The sequence below is a fragment of the Megascapheus bottae genome, chromosome 18, assembly GCF_031878675.1.
Source record: "Megascapheus bottae isolate mThoBot1 chromosome 18, mThoBot2.hap1, whole genome shotgun sequence".
Lineage (NCBI taxonomy): Eukaryota > Metazoa > Chordata > Mammalia > Rodentia > Geomyidae > Megascapheus > Megascapheus bottae.
The window spans coordinates 28,644,258-28,661,325 of NC_143526.1; positions in this window are offsets into that span (position 1 = coordinate 28,644,258).

Below are 17,068 nucleotides of genomic sequence, written 5' to 3' on the forward strand. Positions count from 1 at the left end.
CATGAAAGGGACCTGAAGCTTCAGTACAACCATAGGGTCTAATACAAAGAAACCCCCACAGGAAGGCTTCCTGAATCCTAGAGAGGGACAGCTATTTCTGCTCGTTCACCTGCAGTACCTTGAGTGCACCCAACGACAGAGCAATGGTGTGTAAAGTTAGCACGTGACCACACCAATAACTTCGGACATCCAGTAGAGTAAAGAGGATGCTTTTTTGTTCTGTTTAGTTTATAAGATTCTATTGATTATTAAATACAAAGAGTTTGGGTTGAGGAGTGAACATAGGAAAGCAGGTTTTATTGAAGAGCTTCTTTGTTCCCATTCCACTTTCCTGTCAGAGGTTATAAAGTAAAGAAAGTAATATTGGAAGAAAGGCAATACTTTAAAAATCAATAATCTAACATTCTGCCTTAGGAAATTGGAGGAAAATTGAAAATTAAATCTAAAAATAAACAGAAGTGAACTATTCAAAGTTAGAGCAGACACCATGACATTGAGAATAGAAATAATATTTTTTAAAGAGCCAATAAAACTAAAAGTAGATTCAAAGTCAAAATTAATAAGCCTCTAGCCATACTAAGCAGTGATAAAGAAAGATCAAATTTCCACTTTTAGAGAGAGTTTATTGCTACCAATCTCATTTACATTAAAAAGACAATAATTAAATACAATAAATTATGCCCATAATACTAAATAGATTAGATAAACTAAGTCCTTGAAAAACCTCCAAATATTCTGTTAGAAATTGATCACTTGAATAACCTTTACCTACTTAATTCAAGAAGGTAAGCCAGCTGGTCCAGGTGCCTCACACCTGCAATTCTAGCTATGCAAGAAGCTGAGATCTGAGAATCTCGGTTCAAAGCCATCCCAGGCACTAAAGTCCATGAGACTCTTATCTCCAATTAACCACTAGAAAACTGGAAATGGTGCTGTGGCTCAAGAAGTAGGGTGGTAGCCTTGAATTGAAGAGCTCAGGGACAGCACCCAGACCCTGAGTCCAAGCCCCATGACTGACCAAAAAAAAAAAAAAAAAAGAGTGAAAGGAAAAGAGAAAGTCAGTTGTCCATAGTATTGTTTTTGGCCAGTCCTGGGGCTTGAACCCAGCACTGTCCTTGGGCTTTCCTCAAGGCTAACATTCTACCAACTTGAGTCACAGCATCACTTCTAGCTTTTTTTTTTTTTTTTTTTTGCCAGTCCTGGGCTTGAGCTCAGGGCCTGAGCACTGTCCTTGGACTTTCTCAAGGCTAGAGCTCTACCACTTGAGCCTCAGTACCACGTCTGGCTTTTTTCTATGTATGTGGTACTGAGGAATCGAACCCGGGTCTTCATGCATGCTAGGCAAGCACTTTAACCACTAGGCCAAACTCCCGGCCCACTTCTAGCTTTTTCTGTGTATCTGGTACTGAGGAATCAAACCCAAGGCTTCATGCATGCACTTCAAGGAAAGCACTCTACCACTAGGCCAAACTCCCAGCCCATAATACCTCATTATAAAAAGAATTCAGTCCCAGATTATTTCACTTTTGATATATTTTGGACCTAGGTAGATAATTTTCCAAAGAAGACATGCAAACAAATGTCCAGTAGTTATAAGAAAATGGAGTTCCACTCACTAATTGTCAATGAAATGTAAATGAAAACCATAAGACACATTTCCAGGAAAAAGCTACATACTAAGAAAGGGGCAAAGAGGGGCTTGGAGTGTTGCCTAGTGGTAGAGTGCTTGCCTAGCATGCACAAAGCCCTGGGTTGGATTCCACAGTACCACATACACAGAAAAATCTGAAAGTGGCGCTGTGGCTCAAGTGGTAGAGCACCGGGCAATTCTGTATTGAAGACAATACAGAATGCAAATGAGAAATTCAGCAGAGATACCTTCGTACCATTTTTTTCTTTTTGCGAGTCCTGAGGCTTGAACTCAGGGCCTGAGCACTGTACTTGGGCTTTTCCAAGGCTAGTGCTCTGCCACTTGAGCCATAGTACCACTTCTGGCTTTTTCTGTGTATGTGGTACCGAGGAATCAAACCCAGGGCTTTGTGCATGCAAGGCAGGCACTCTACCCCTGGGCCACACTCCTGCTCCAGAGATGATTTTTCTTTCTTTCTTCTTCTTTTTTTTTTGGCCAGTTCTGAGCCTTGAACTCAAGGCCTAAGTCCTTGGGCTTTCTCAAGACTAGAGCTCTACTACTTGAGCCACAGCACCATTTCTGGCTTTTTCTATGTATATGTGGTGCCAAGGAATTGAACCCAGGTCTTCATGTGTGCTAGGCAAGCACTCTACTACTAGACCAAACCCCCGGCCCACCAGAGATAATTTTTTTAAAGTACCAAACTTCCAAGTGCTGAAATCCTAGCTATTCAGAAGACTGAGATCTGAGGATCTTTCCTGACGCCTAAGGCAGGAAAGACCATGAGACTTCTAGCTCCAGTTAACCAACGAAGAGCCAGAAGTGGAGTTAGGGCTAAAGTGGTAGAATGTCAGCCTTGAGCCAAAAACTCCCCAGCCTGACTTTAATCCCCAAGACTGGCACCAAATATTCTTTTAAAAAATGAAGTTAAATTAATTACAATCACTCCAAAGAAAATGAAATACCTGAATATATGCCAGGTATATTGAACTTCCATGATTAAAAAAAAAGATAAACTTACTCTATTTATAGATTGGGTAAATCATCATAGTAAGAATATAAATTCTTCCTAAACTGATGTTCAAGTTTATAATCCAGATTCTTCTTAAAAGTCCAGCAAGACTCATTCTAAATTTACATAGAAAATTACTGGAACTGGACTAACCAAAGCCCTTTTAAAAACGAAAACTGAAGTAGGCTATTATGGAACTACAGTCACTGAGACCCTAGTACTCGTGGAAGGACGGAGGCTGAACCGTAACGGATTTTCCTTCTCCAAAGAGGTAAATCAGTCACTAAGGGGCTGCCCTTAGACTCCTAGAATTCTTTTCTTGCTCACAGTACCTGAGGGCCTTAGCATCTGCTAGACAGTCTATGCTAACAATGTAATTGATGGTGGGATGCTTTGGGTATCCAGCTCGACCCCTGGAGAGTAGAAATTAAGGTCAGCCTTGCAAATGATGAATCCTACTTAGGTGAGGCAGCATAATTTCCAGTCCCGGAACCCAATGCCTGGGTGAACGCGTCTGTTGGCATAATCTTCTGGATGGTCTCACAGAGGAGCAGGAAGTAGACTCTGCCTGCATGACTGACCTGGGAAGGACTGCTGAGGCCACCTTGTCTTCTGGACCTTGCCCTGAACGGCTCTTTCTGCTACTAATCTTAGTCGGTATTTTCTTTCTGTACTAAGCCATCCCCTGAGGTAAATGGCCGAGTCCCCTAGTGAGCTCATACACCTCAATGTGGTCGTGGGGACCCTCCAGCTTGCCGTTGGTGTGAAAGTGGTTTGGGGACCTCTAGACTTCAGACATGCAGGTCAATAGAGCAGCATGGAGGAGTCAGAAGTAGATCAGCTGGGTATGTGGCTTAGTGGTAGAGTACTTGCCTAGAATGCACGAAGCCCTGGGTTTGATTCCTCAGCACCACACACATAGAAAATGCTGGAAGTGGTGCTGTGGCTCAAGTGGTAGAAAGCCCAAGGACAGTGCTCATGGCCTGACCTCAAGCCCTAGGACTGGCAAAAAAAAAAAAAGCAATTTTATTAAGGTGTTATACAGAGAGATTACCATTTTATGTCATTCCTTTTTTTTTAGACATTTCTTTTTTTTTTTTAAGACAATGTCACCCATTCTTGCCCCCAGTTTCCCCCTGAAAAAAAAATTTGAAAGAGTAGAACATACAATCTTCCTGCCTTATCCTCCCTGCTGTAGAATTATAGTCATTTACTGCATGCCAAGAAAGAAAATTTTGAAGGCAGACAGTTTGGTAGAGAGTTCTTAGACATCATGCCAAAAGCATGATCTTTAAAAGAAAACTAATTTCAGTGACCCAAATTAAACACTTCTCATCTGTTGCAAAAACCCCGTGAGGAAAATTAAAAGGAAAGCTAAAGACTGAGAGAAGTTATTTGGAAACCACATGTCCAACAAAGAGCTCATACCTAAAACAAAGACCTCTCAAAATTAAACAATTAAAAATAATTCATTCATGTCACATACTGGTGGCTCACACCTGTAATCTTAGCGACTCAGGAAGCTGTGATCTGAGAATTACAGTTAGAAGACAGTGTGTGTAGGAAAATCCATGAGGCTATTATCTCCATTTAAGCAGCAAAAAGCCTGAGGAAGAGCTGTAACTAAAGAGACAGAGCACTAGCCTTGATCAAAAAAGCTCAGGGACAGTACCCAAGCCATGAGTTCAAGTGTGAACAATAACAACAAAAACAATAATAACACACTTAGAAAACTGATATAGCAGAGATTTAACTGAGGAGGATATGGTAGCAAATATGTGCATGAAAAGGTATAATTAGTAATTAAGGAAATGAAATGAAAGCATGATATGTTATTACATACTAATTTTTTTTTGCCAGTCCTGGGCCTTGAACTCAGGGCCTGAGCACTGTCCTTGGGCTTTCTCAAAGCTAGAGCTCTACTACTTGAGCCACAGCACCACTTCTGGCTTTTTTTTCTATGCCTGTGATATTGAGGAATCAAATCTGAGTCTTCCTTCATGCTAGGCAAGCACTCTACCACTGGCTCCTACATATTGATATTTTTAAGCTGAGAACCCTTGGCTCGTGCCTACAATCTTAGCTACTGAAGAGGCTGAGATCTGAAGACTGCAGTAGTTTGAAGCCAGTCCGTAGCAGACAAGTCCAAAAACAAAACAGGAGGCATGGCTCATTTAGTAGAGCCCAGTCATGAGCAGAAACAAGCAGGTAAGAGTACAAGGCCCTGTACCAACACCACCACACACACACACACACACACACACACATGCAAGAAATAAAAAGTGTATACAAATAAATGTTCCATACTGTGCAATACTTCTTGGCAATAAATTAAAAAAAAAAACCTAGCTGGGTTCTCATGCCTGTAATCCTAGCTACTCAGGAAGCTGAGATCTGAGATCCAGATTCAAAGCCAGCCTGGGTACAAAAGTCCATGAGACTCTTATCTGCAATTAACCACCAGAAAACTGGAAGTGGTGCTGTGGCTGTAAGTGGTAGAGCTCTAGGTTTGAGCTGAAGAGCTCAGGGACTGCACCCAGGCCCAGAGTTCAAGCCCCAGGTTGGACAAAAAGATAAATAAACAAACCTGATAGATTTGACAATTGCAAAAGAGCTCATATTACAAGATGCCACTATTTAATATTCTTAAAATCTTCAAAATATGGAAACAGAGAAGAAAATAGTCGTTTCTAGAGACACAGACAGGTGTTGAAGAAGGTTGAGTGTGAGCTTTACAGGAACTTATGAGCTATATGCCCTTGAGAAAGTCAGCAGAACTCTGACCCTCAGTTTCTTCACCACATAGAACTATATTGATCAGTGGGGTAGCACAGATTTTAGAAAGCAGATATTGGTAACAGACATTTAACCAAAGAGGTTATCATTTCCTTCTCACAGCACAAATTTTTTGTCACATCATGTATAGCCTGTAATATTACTTACTTGTTCCTAGCAACCAATGCAGACTATAAATTAAGTCTATATCAGCCTAAATTCTGAATAATGTGATCTAAAAAAATCACCACATCTATGGTTCATGTTTTTTTTTCCTCAAGTGAGAATACTAGAAACTTTATTGCGTCACCTAAATAATAGCACAGGCTGCCATTAAACGTGGATAACACACAGCTCAAGAAACAGTTTAGCCCAAGTTACTTTACTTGTCAAATGGAGAAAGTGGAGACTTACAGGCAAAAATCAGCTTTCAGATTTAAAATATAATTTAGGAAATGCAAATCAAACACCACTGAGATTCCACTTCAACCCAGTTAGAATCTTCTTTATCAAGAAAACGAACTATAACAGATGTTGGTGAGGATGAGGCCAAAAGGGAACCTTAATGCACTGTTGGTGGAGTGAAAACTTGTTCAATCACTCTGAAAAGCAGTGTGGAGGTTCCTTAAAAAAGTAAACTTAGAACCACCCTAGGATCCAGCAATTCCACTCCTAGGCACTTAATCAAAAGATTACAGAGTAGGATACAGCAAAGACATCAGCACAACCATGTTCATTGCAGCTCTATTCACCATAGCCAAGGTATGGCATTAACCAGATGTCCCTCAATGGATGACTGGGTCGGGACCGTGTGGTGTATATATACACAGTGGAATGTTATTCATCCACTAAAAAGAATGACATTGGCTGCGCTCCTGTGGCTCACACCTGTAATCCTAGCTACTTAGGAGGCTGAGATCTGAGGATTGCGGTTCAAAGCCAGCCTGGGCACTAAAGTCTGTGAGACTCCAATTCACCACCAGAAAACCAGAAGTAGTGTTGTGGCTCAAGTGGTAGAGCACTATTTTTGAGCTGAAAAGCTCAGGGACAGAGCCCAAGCCCCAGATTCAAGCCCCACAACCAACCAAAAAGAAAAAAGAATGACATTCATAAACAAATGGAAAGACCTAGAAAAGGATTATGTTAAGGGAAGGCCCAGAGACACAAAGAATGGATGTTTTCCCTTAGAGGTAGAAGCTAGATTTAGCCTATAAAATTACAAATAAATACGCTGGGTGGCATGTAAGTGTATACAAATATATTAGATAAAATCTGGTAGGATGGAGGGAGGACTGAAATCGTGGAATTCTTTAGGAAGACAAAGTCAAAGTTCAGTAAATACAAGTAAGCAGGTACCAGAAAAGGATAGGGTGGAACTGAGGGGAAAGGGGCAGGTGAACGAAGAGAAGAGGGGGAGAATGCAATCAAGAAAGCAATGTATTTCTACAAAATTAAAAAAGTGTGAGGAAAAGAGTAGCCGGAGGGAGAATGTTGAAAGCTGAAGGTTGAATGTTGATCAAGAGGCATTGTATTCATAAAGTGTTTTGTTAAATGGCACCTTTTTTTGCAATGACTTAAATATTAAAAAAATAAAATATTACTTCAAAGATAAACCACAATTCCCCATCCCTATCTAAATAAAACCCAAATCTTCAGTGAGGCCCAAACATAGCCTTCTTCTCGGAGGCTGGCTTCCTTTTCTATTCTCTCAGCCACCTGACTTCTTGCTTCCCCTAAGACACATAGTACTTTCAGGCCCCAGGCTTTGTTCTTGCTGTTCTCTCTGCCTGGAAGATTCTAGACATTGATATGGCTCAGTTTTCAGTGCAATCAGATTCTAGTTATAATGTCACCTTCTCAAAGATTCCTTCCTTGACTACCCTGCTCAATACACACATACATACACACCATACTATTTTCTATCCCTCTTACTGTGCTTTAGTTTTCATTTTTTGATAACTCATTACTATTGTCTTTCTCTGTTGCAATTTCTCTCTATCTCTCTCATTAGAATGGCAGGACTTAGTTTTCTCTTATAAGAGAACTGTAGATTTGAATTTGGTGTATGTCCCTGCGTGCAGACAGCTCAGCCACCCTCTCTGTAGGCTATAAGGGAATGGTTGCACAGACAAGATTTTCAGCATAAGGATGCTTAGAGTCACCACTTCCCCCACAAATTCAGCCATTGTCCATATACCTGTAGACATCCGAGGTCTTTGGTCTTTCTAATGAGATTGCACCCTGCAGTCGCTGGTAGTTTTGCTTCTCTTCTCTGGGCCTGTACTCATTATACCTTTAGAGACTTGAAGACAGCCACAGTGACTTTCTCCAGCTCATTACTATTTTTCCAGCTAAACTGCCTCCTCCTTCCACCACCACTGAGACATAATCCTCTTGTACAACAGCAAAAACAGGTTTTTACCAGGCATCATGGGTGGCTCAGCCTGTGATCCTAGCTTTTCAGGAGGCTGAGATCTGAGGATCATTATTCAAAGCCAGCCCAGGCAGAAAAGTTTATCAAACTACTATCTCCGATTCATCATCAAAAAGCTGGCAGTGGAGCTGTGACTCAGGTGGTAGAGCATTGTTAGCCCTGAGCAAAAAAAAAACAGACCAAACCAGGAACAGTACCCTGGCCTGGAGTTAAAGCCACACAACTAGCACACGCGCACATCCACGTGCGCCCCCCCACACACACTCAAGTAAACTAGATTGGAACCCAAATCTCAGTCCATAAACACTACATAATGCTGAGCAAATCACAACTGCCAGCAGGGGCTTCATGAGGACACCAAGGTATTGGTGGCTGCAGAGAATCCTGGGATGTTCAGAGGATGGCCTCTGTGCCTCTTGCTTTCCTGGAGGGGAACTGCCCAGATTCTAAGGACAAATGAAGTACATTGGGTGACCCCATCAAGCTATAGCTACTGCTTTTCTAAGAAACTAGGATGGAACAGAAGTCAGGGCCCTGAGACTGAAATCAGTGACCCCCCCCCCACCCCCAGATCTCCAAATCCTAAATGTGCGCTATGTGTGGTCCTATCTTGAACTCCAGCCCCAAACAATAGAGCAAACATTGCCTGTGAAGTCAGATGCCAATAGCTCACACCTCTAATCCTAGCTACTCATGAAGCTGAGACTGGGGTTCTAAGCCAGTCTAGCCAAGAAAGTCTGTGAGATTCTTATCTCCCATTAACCACCAGAAAACCAGCTGTGGCTCAAAGTGGTAGAGAACTAGCCTTGAGCACAAGAGCTCAGGGACAGTGTCTAGGCCCTGAGTTCAAGCCCCAGGACTGACAAAAAAAATTGCTCACAAATTTTCCAACATGGACCAGGGCCAGCTGGATAGACATTGAGGATACAGAAACGGTAGACTGAGCTAGGTGCTGGTGGTTCACACTTGTAATTTCTAGCTACTCTGGAGGCTGAGATCTGAAGATCTCCATTGCAAGTCAACCCAGGCAGGAAAATCCATGAGACCTTAATCTCCAATAAACTACTAAGGAAAAGCTGGTAGTGGCACAGTGGTTCAAGTGGTGGAGCACTCACCTTGAGCACAGAGAGGATCAGGGACAGCGCCCAGGCTCTGAGTTTAAGTCCCAGGACTAGCAAAATTATAATAATAATAAATAATAATAATATATAAATAAGTAAATAATAAAAATAGACTGTCTTGACCTTTAGGCATATCACAGTAATTCAAAGTTCTCCTTTGGTCTATCAGACTGGTGAGAGAATGAACTAGAAGACACCCAGCACTGATGCATCATGGTAAACATAACAGAAATAAGAAGTAGGGAGACAGAGCATGGCTTGGGGGGGTGGGCGGGGGGAAGAGGAACTTTCCACAGGTAAGGGTGAGAAAGACTGTCTGGAAACTTCATCTGCTCTGTCGGCAAAGCCACTGACTTGTGCAGGACTCCTGTCTCCACCAAAGCCATCTCCTTCCCAAAGGTTGCCCAGCGTGGACCCTGAGCGTTGGCATCGTCTATTTCCTGACCTGCTGGCTATTGTTCTGGGTACTATAACCCTGTTCACGTCTCTGATTCATTGCCATGTGCCTCAGCACCTCTCCCCACCCCAACCTGAGGCATTAAAACCTCCAGTGTAGATCCAGGGTACATGCACATGCAGAACGCTGCCCAGATCACTCTACAAACCTCTCAGCACACATGGCACTCTTCTTCCTGATCTTTGCTGCCCTATGACAACTTAAGGTTTGGAAACACTATGAAGAGTTTGAGCCTATTCTCTTACCAGATACCACAGAAAACATTCAGAAGAATGGCTCACTTCCCTGGGTTTATGTCGCCATCCTGTGGCCAGAGGAGAGCGTACTCCCCCTTGAGAAGGTGTATCGGTGACAAAGATGCTTCTACATTAAACACTTTCTGTTGGGAGGCAGAGCCAGGCAGATCCTGTGGAAAGGAAGAAAGAAAGAAAGAAAGAAAGAAAGAAAGAAAGAAAGAAAGAAAGAAAGAAAGAAAGAAGGAAGGAAGGAAGGAAGGAAGGAAGGAAGGAGAGAGAGAGAGAGAGAGAGAGAGAGAGAGAGAGAGAGAGAGAGAGAGAGAGAGAGAGAGAGAGAGAGAGAGAAAGGAAGGAAGGAAGAGAAAGAAAAGAAAAATAAAATTTCCTTGGCAGGCTAGATTGTTGTCATCTTGAGAGGGTCCCTATCAGACATTGTTGATAAATTCAATACTAGCTACAAAATCTTGATCCTTAATCATAAGTTTTTACCTCTTTTCAACTAGCTAAGATATTCTACTGCAATTCATTTCTGAAATGGATGGCATGGCTTCTTTGTATTATATGATCTGTTTCTCATCTATTAAGGTAAAATTCACTGGTTCCATTTTCTGCTCTGATGCTTTCCCCATGTGTTTCAGTGACATCCTGCTTAGTCACACATTATCAGATTCAGTTGTTTGCAATTTTTTTGTTGGGGAGGAGAGAAAGCCCATTATTTCTGTTCTTCATTGTTCACCTGTGTCCTTGAACTCACCCTAACATTAATCTCTTAAAAATAATTTGGGCTGGGTCGGGAGTTTGGCCAAGTGGTAAGAGTGCTTGCCTAGCATGCATGAAGATCCAGGTTCGATTCCTTGGTACCACACATAGAAAAAAGCCAGAAGTGGTGCTGTGGCTCAAGTGGTAAGGCTCTAGCCTTGAGAAAGCCCAAGCCCAGGACTGGAAAAAAATAATAATTTGGGCAGCTTTTGCATTTCCACGATGTTCTGGAACAACTGGTACAATCCCAGAATTGGTTATTCCCTCCAAGCTTGCTTGATCTGAGGCAATCATACAGTTAGTCTATGATTTATGTAACCAGGGCACATTTGAGACTTAAAAAAAAAAAAGAAAAAGAAATGCTACTAATGGTGCCTGAGTAAAAGAGCGTAAACAGAATGTGAGAGCCAAAAGAAGCAAGACGTCAAGGTTGGCATGTCAGGAGCCTGGGGCTTCATGGGAGAGGGCTCTCTGTACCATGCCCCAGTCTTTATGCTCTACTGATGGTTTCGGGCCTGCTTGTCTTCTGTCTAGTACAACCCTCGAGGGGCTGTTTTCCTTTGAAGTAGTTTTCAGTTTGTCATGCATAGTTCCTCATCACAGAGTTTTATTACTTGGAACCTTTCTTACATTTACGGTTATTTTTCATGGTTTTGTTTGCTTATAATTATGTCCTCTTTTCAGATGATAAAAAAATCTGAGCTATTTTATTGATGTGTAACAAGGATCAAGATTCTGGCTTTTTTGTTTCTGTCCTAGGGTATTCGTTATTCTTTGAAGTTTATTACCTTGTGGTTCACTCTACCATACCAACTTTAGAAGACAGTTTTGCCCTACTTGGGGGGCACTTAGGATTTATGATGGGTATGAAATGAGAGAAAAATGTAATAAAATTGAAAGATGATTATTAATTAAACAAAAGGAGGTTATAATACAGTATTGGTGGCAGATTTCATTTTTAAAGTGAAGTCTATGTATATAAAATGATAGTAATATAACATAAGGTGATATTTAGGTGACTGAAGTATGGTGTTTTGCATTGTTTCAGCATTGCTTTTCTGTATTTTAATAGTCAATGGCATAGATTGCTTTCATAACAGTTTAACGATGAGTTGAACATTAAACATTAGATTTTAGAGAAATAGCAGGAGAGAGAAAATTCAGAGAGAATAGATGTAACTAAGTAAGTATTGATGACTTCTTACATTAATGCATACATTATGTAGGCTTTCCCTCCCTCCCTCCCTCCCTCCCTCCCTTCCTTCCTTCCTTCCTTCCTTCCCTCCCTCCCTCTCTCTTTCTGGACTCCCCTCTCTTTGTTTCCTCTCTCTCTCATTCTTTCTTTTTTGTCCAGTACTGGGGCTTGAACTCAGGGCCTGGACATTGTCTCTTAGCTTTTTCTATTCAAGGGTAATGTTCTACCACTTGAGCCACAGTTCCATTTTTGCAAGTTAATTGGCGATAAGAGGCTCATAGACTTTCTTGAAAGTCCTTCCATTTGCGCTTCCAGCCTTAGATTGCAGTCTCCTAAGTAGCTAGGATTGCAGCTGTGAGCCACTGGCACCCTGCTAGTTAGTCTTTTATGAAGAAGGAAATCCTCACAAAATAATGTGGGTAAACTTGGAAGACACTAAGTAGAGTCAGCCAGACCTAGAAAGGTGAAAAGTATGTAGCCTCACTTATGTGTGGAACCTAACATGGCTAAACTGGTGGAAGTGGAGGGTATGGAGGTGGTTGTTGGGGAGCTTTGTCAAGCTGTGTTTTTTTTCTTGGCAGAGCGCATGCGTGGAGGGAGGACGGTTTCTCCTTGCTGAAATGGTTTTCATCAATGGTGGGTAGAAGAAACCATTTCAAAGGCAAGTGCTGCACTCCCACTGGTTAAGGGCAGACAGAGAAGAGGTAAGTTGGTGACTCGAAATATAGAAAGGAGAGAGTGAAGGCCTTTTCCAGCACCCGTGGCTCACACCTGTAATCTCAGGCGTGACTGTGGTTCAAAATTAAGGGGCAAGAAAGTCTGTGAGACGCATCTCCAGTTAAGTATCAAACAAGTTAAAAGTAAAGTTGTTGCTCAAGCGGTAGTGGGCCACCCTTGTACAAAACAGCTCAGGGATAGTACCCAGACTCTGAGTTCAAGCCCAAGACTGGCTCCTCACTGGCATATGTGCACACACACACACACACACACACACACACACACACACACACACACACAGAGTCCTTGTGCATTTGCGGAAAAATCAACAAGGTCTCTGCAGGTAGGGGTGGCTGTGGGATAATGGGGTATGATGTGAGATTCCAGAAGACCTCAGGAACACGGAATTCCTTGCACACTCACTTTGCAAGGTGTGCAGTGAAAATTCTTTTGTTGGACAGGTACAAAACCATTGAAGTTTTTCTCATTGGCAATAATTTATGTTAAAAAAAAGTAGTTTTTTCCTGGAAGTACTTTAATATCTTCCAGTGATATCATATCTTTGCTGCTACAAAATAAAGAAACAAGAAGGGAATGGCTAGCAAGACATCGCTACACTTCTGTTCATTTTGAAAAGAAAAGAAAAAGAATGAAAAAGGAAAAGTCACCGTACAGAGCCTGTATATATCTCTACAAAGCCATACTGTACCTTTCTTAACAAAATATACACAAGCTCCCCCAGCGTTCCATGGGGAACAGAAGCCTGGGGTGTAATTACACAGGGGAGCCAATCTAGACAGCCAGGATACACTGCACATTTCCAGAAGCCATGGGTAAAGATTTTTTTAAATCACAGGACAATGAGAAATGCTTGAGAAGAGATAAGTTTATCTTGATGTCAACATTACACGAAGTGGCTACGCAGGATGGCCTATGTCTAGAATCCCAGCCCTCAGAGGGCAGAGATCTGGGCAGGGAAATGGGGACAAAACCATGAGAAGGGGTATCAATGCGTGAGAAGTAATGCACCTCCTACCTGGCAAATGTAACTGGAACCCCTCTATACATTACAATAAAAATAAATAAATAAAAAGAAGGCAGAGATAAGAAGATAGAAAGTTTAAAGCCAGCCTGGGCTGTATTGTGAGTTCTAAGCCAGCCTAAGCTGCTGAGAAGGACCTTATCTCACAAAATCAACTAACCATGAGCTAGCCAACCTGTGACCATCAGAGCATCATATTACTGCATTGATATCCATATACTTTTTAGGTACTTGTATCCATTAAAAATAATTTAATTTTTTTTAAGTGCACAATTGTTAAAATATTTATCTATGGAGCCAGGAGTTTGGCCTAGTGGTAGAGTGTTTGCCTAGCATGCACGAAGACCTGGGTTCGATTCCTCGGAACCACATACATAGAAAAAGCCCAGAAGGCTCAAATGGTAGAGCTCTAGTCTCAAGAAAACCCAAGGATAGTGCTTAGGCCCCGAGCTCAAGCTCAGGACTGGCACTTTTTACAAGTATCAGAGTCTTCCAGAATAGACACAATAGACTTGCAAATGGGTTATAAGAGCTGCTTTCTCTACCTGGACACGTACTGATGAGCAATTCTAGAAGAAATCAAAACACACTATGGAACCTAATCATTGGTTTAAAAAAATCTCTCCCTCTCTCACTCTCTCTCTCTCTCTCTCTCTCTCTCTCTCTCTCTCTCTCTCTCTCTCTCTATCACACACACACACACACAGACTTTTAAAATGACATAGCAAAGTGAGAAAGTACATCTTCCACAGCCAGCTGTAGACAAGCTCCAAGGGTGGTAAAAGATAGCTGCCACACTCTGCAGATGTGACCTTGGATGAAGGCAATTCCTGGGTGCTCTGTCAGCTGCCCTGAGAGGTCAAAGGCCTGCTGATGTATCAAGGAAGGCCACAGTGCAGCCTGTGTGAGAAACTGGGCATATACTGAAAGAAGAAGGATCTCTAGCTTCTCTACTCCAGAGCAAAAGAATCCTTATTATTCTCATGCTGTCTATGTTATAAAATGCTGTAGGTGCATAATGTATAAAATGTGGTGGCACAGGCCTGTCATCCCAGTTTTAGTGGTGTCATGATTTGATGAGTCCGAGTCAGAAAAAGACGTACTTAATCCCTAACTTCTCCAACACACCAAACATTTCCTGAAAGTGTAGAGCAGCTGAAAGTGATAGGAGAGCTTACTAGAAAATAAATATGGCAAAGAAAGAGAGCATATGGCCTAGACATGCCATGGGGGAGGAGATGTGGCAGTCTAGCTATCGCTGCCATCGTGGCCACCTTCTTGGTCAGAGCTTGGCCTTGGGTTCAGTACTAAGAATGGGATGTTTTCCTATTGACGGGGACATTCAATCTAAAGGCTACTAAGAACCCCAAGGACAGCACATTGGCTTTGTTCTTGGCATGTCTCACTTAGAGACAGACAAGAATGTGGTCCTTGAGAATTACAGGTTCCATTCTTACATTTTAACCCAGGTCTCTCTCTCTCTCTCTCTCTCTCTCTCTCTCTCTCTCTCTCTCTCTCTCTCTCTCTCTCTCTCTCTCTCTCTCTCTCTCTTCTCTCTCTCTCTCTCTCCCTCCCTCCCTCCCTCTCTCCCCCTTCCCCCTCCTCCTCCTACCCCTCTTCCTCTCCCTCTCCCTCCCTTTCTCCCTCCCTCTTTCTGAAGTACTAGAATTTGAACTCAGGACCTCACACTTGCTAGACAGGTGCTTTAACCATTTGAACCATGGCTCCACACAACAGATTTCTTGTAAAGGGGCACAGGACAAAAATGTCTGTGAATGCTGAAGGGGCTGGGAGCTGGAAATGGAAAATATTTGCTGCTGGAGCAAAGAGACAACCAGTCACTGCTTGAGTGATACAAGGACAGCAGGACATAGATAGAAAGACAATTCTCGCTCCCCCTGCCCTCCAATCTCCACTACAAGATGGAACAGAAAGCCAGATGGGAAGCATATCCATCCCTGCAGAGTCCCCACCCAGTGTCACAGGCTAACCTGGACAGCCATCCCACATTGAAGAAGCTCTGTGAACCACACTTCTACAGATAATTAGGGAAAAGCTCAGCGCCATCTTACCACTCTGGGCACTTCCCACCATGCAGTCCAAAAGAGCACGGCAGCTTTGCCAAGTCCTCCAGGTAAAGCCAATCATTCTAGAGAGCCAGCCATTTCCTCTCCAGCTTTACAGGGACTTTGGGGATAGAGTAAACCAGAGAGAGCTGGTATAGCAATGTGGCTCGAGCTTGGGGGACCAGACTAACTCTGAAGTTCATAGCTGGGCCCTGCATCCCCAAGGCAGATCCAAATGCCTGGGCCTTTACAAATGACACCAGACCTCCTATGCTACCAGGCTGCCCTTGTTGAAAGTGGTATCTAGGCAGGTGCTGGGGGTTCACACCTGTAATCCAAGCTACTCAGGAGGCAGAGATCTGAGGATCACAGTTCAAAGACAGCCCAGGCAAGAAAGTCCTTGAGATTCATATCTCTAATTAACTACCATAAAACTGGAAGTGGTGCCGGAGTGTTAGCCTTGAACAAAAGAGCTCAAGAACAAGTACCCCAGGTACTGAATTCAAGCCCCATGACTAACCAAACCAACCAACCAAACAAACAAAAAACAGTGACATGTAAAGTTACTATGGAGCTGCCTTTGACAAGGGGGTATTCTGATTGGCACAGATTAGCACCTTATTATCGTCTAGTTAGTCCTATTATCAGTGATCTTCAAACTCTGTTGCAGGTTAACAAACAACTCACTTTCCCCAAGAGAATATATTGGAGTGATTTGGCCTCTACATGGATATTGTTCTTTAAAAAAAATCTTTTCTGCAAAGTGGCAGGATACAAAATTAACCTGCAAAAGTCAGTAGCCTTCTTGTATGCCAACAATACGCAAACAGAAGGCCAAATCAAGAAAATGATCCCATTTTCAATAGCCTCCAAAAGAATAAAATACTTAGGAATTAACCAAAGATGTAAAGGAATTATTTAATGAAAACTATAAAAGCCTAATGAAAGAAATTAAAGAGGATACCAGGAAATGGAAAGACATCCCATGCTCATGGGTAGGTGCCGGGGCCAACCGGCAGCAAACCAGGGTTCGCAGATTGGGGTTCCTGAAATCGGGGGCAAGGACTAGCAAGAAATAGAAGAGAGACAGACACACCGGGTCCGGGATGTCCGCAGTCCAGGTAAAGACTGCCGAGACTGCCGCGTTTATTTTCCACTCCCGCTTCTTCCCTCCTCCAGACCCAGGGAACCTCCAGGTGTTACATTCATATGGTAATTCTCGGGTCATTTACATAGAATAGGGCCAGAAAGCAATAAGACAATAAAGCCATGGTCTGATGCAAGTCAAGGTACAGTTTGATTCCACTCTGGCTCCCAACAGGTAGGGAGAACCATTTTAGTGAAAATGGCCATACTGCCAAAATTTATATACAAATTCAATGTAATCTCCATCAAAATCCCAATGACATTATTTACTGAAACAGAAAGTATAATCCAAAAGTTCATATGGAACAACAAAGACCGAAAATAAGCAAAACAATTCTAGGCAAAAAGAGCAATGCTGGTGGTATTACAATATCAGCCTTCAAAGTCTACTATAGAGCCATAATAACAAAAACAGCATGGTATTGGCACAAAAATAGACAAGAAGGTCAATGGAACAGAATAGAAGATCCAGAAATAA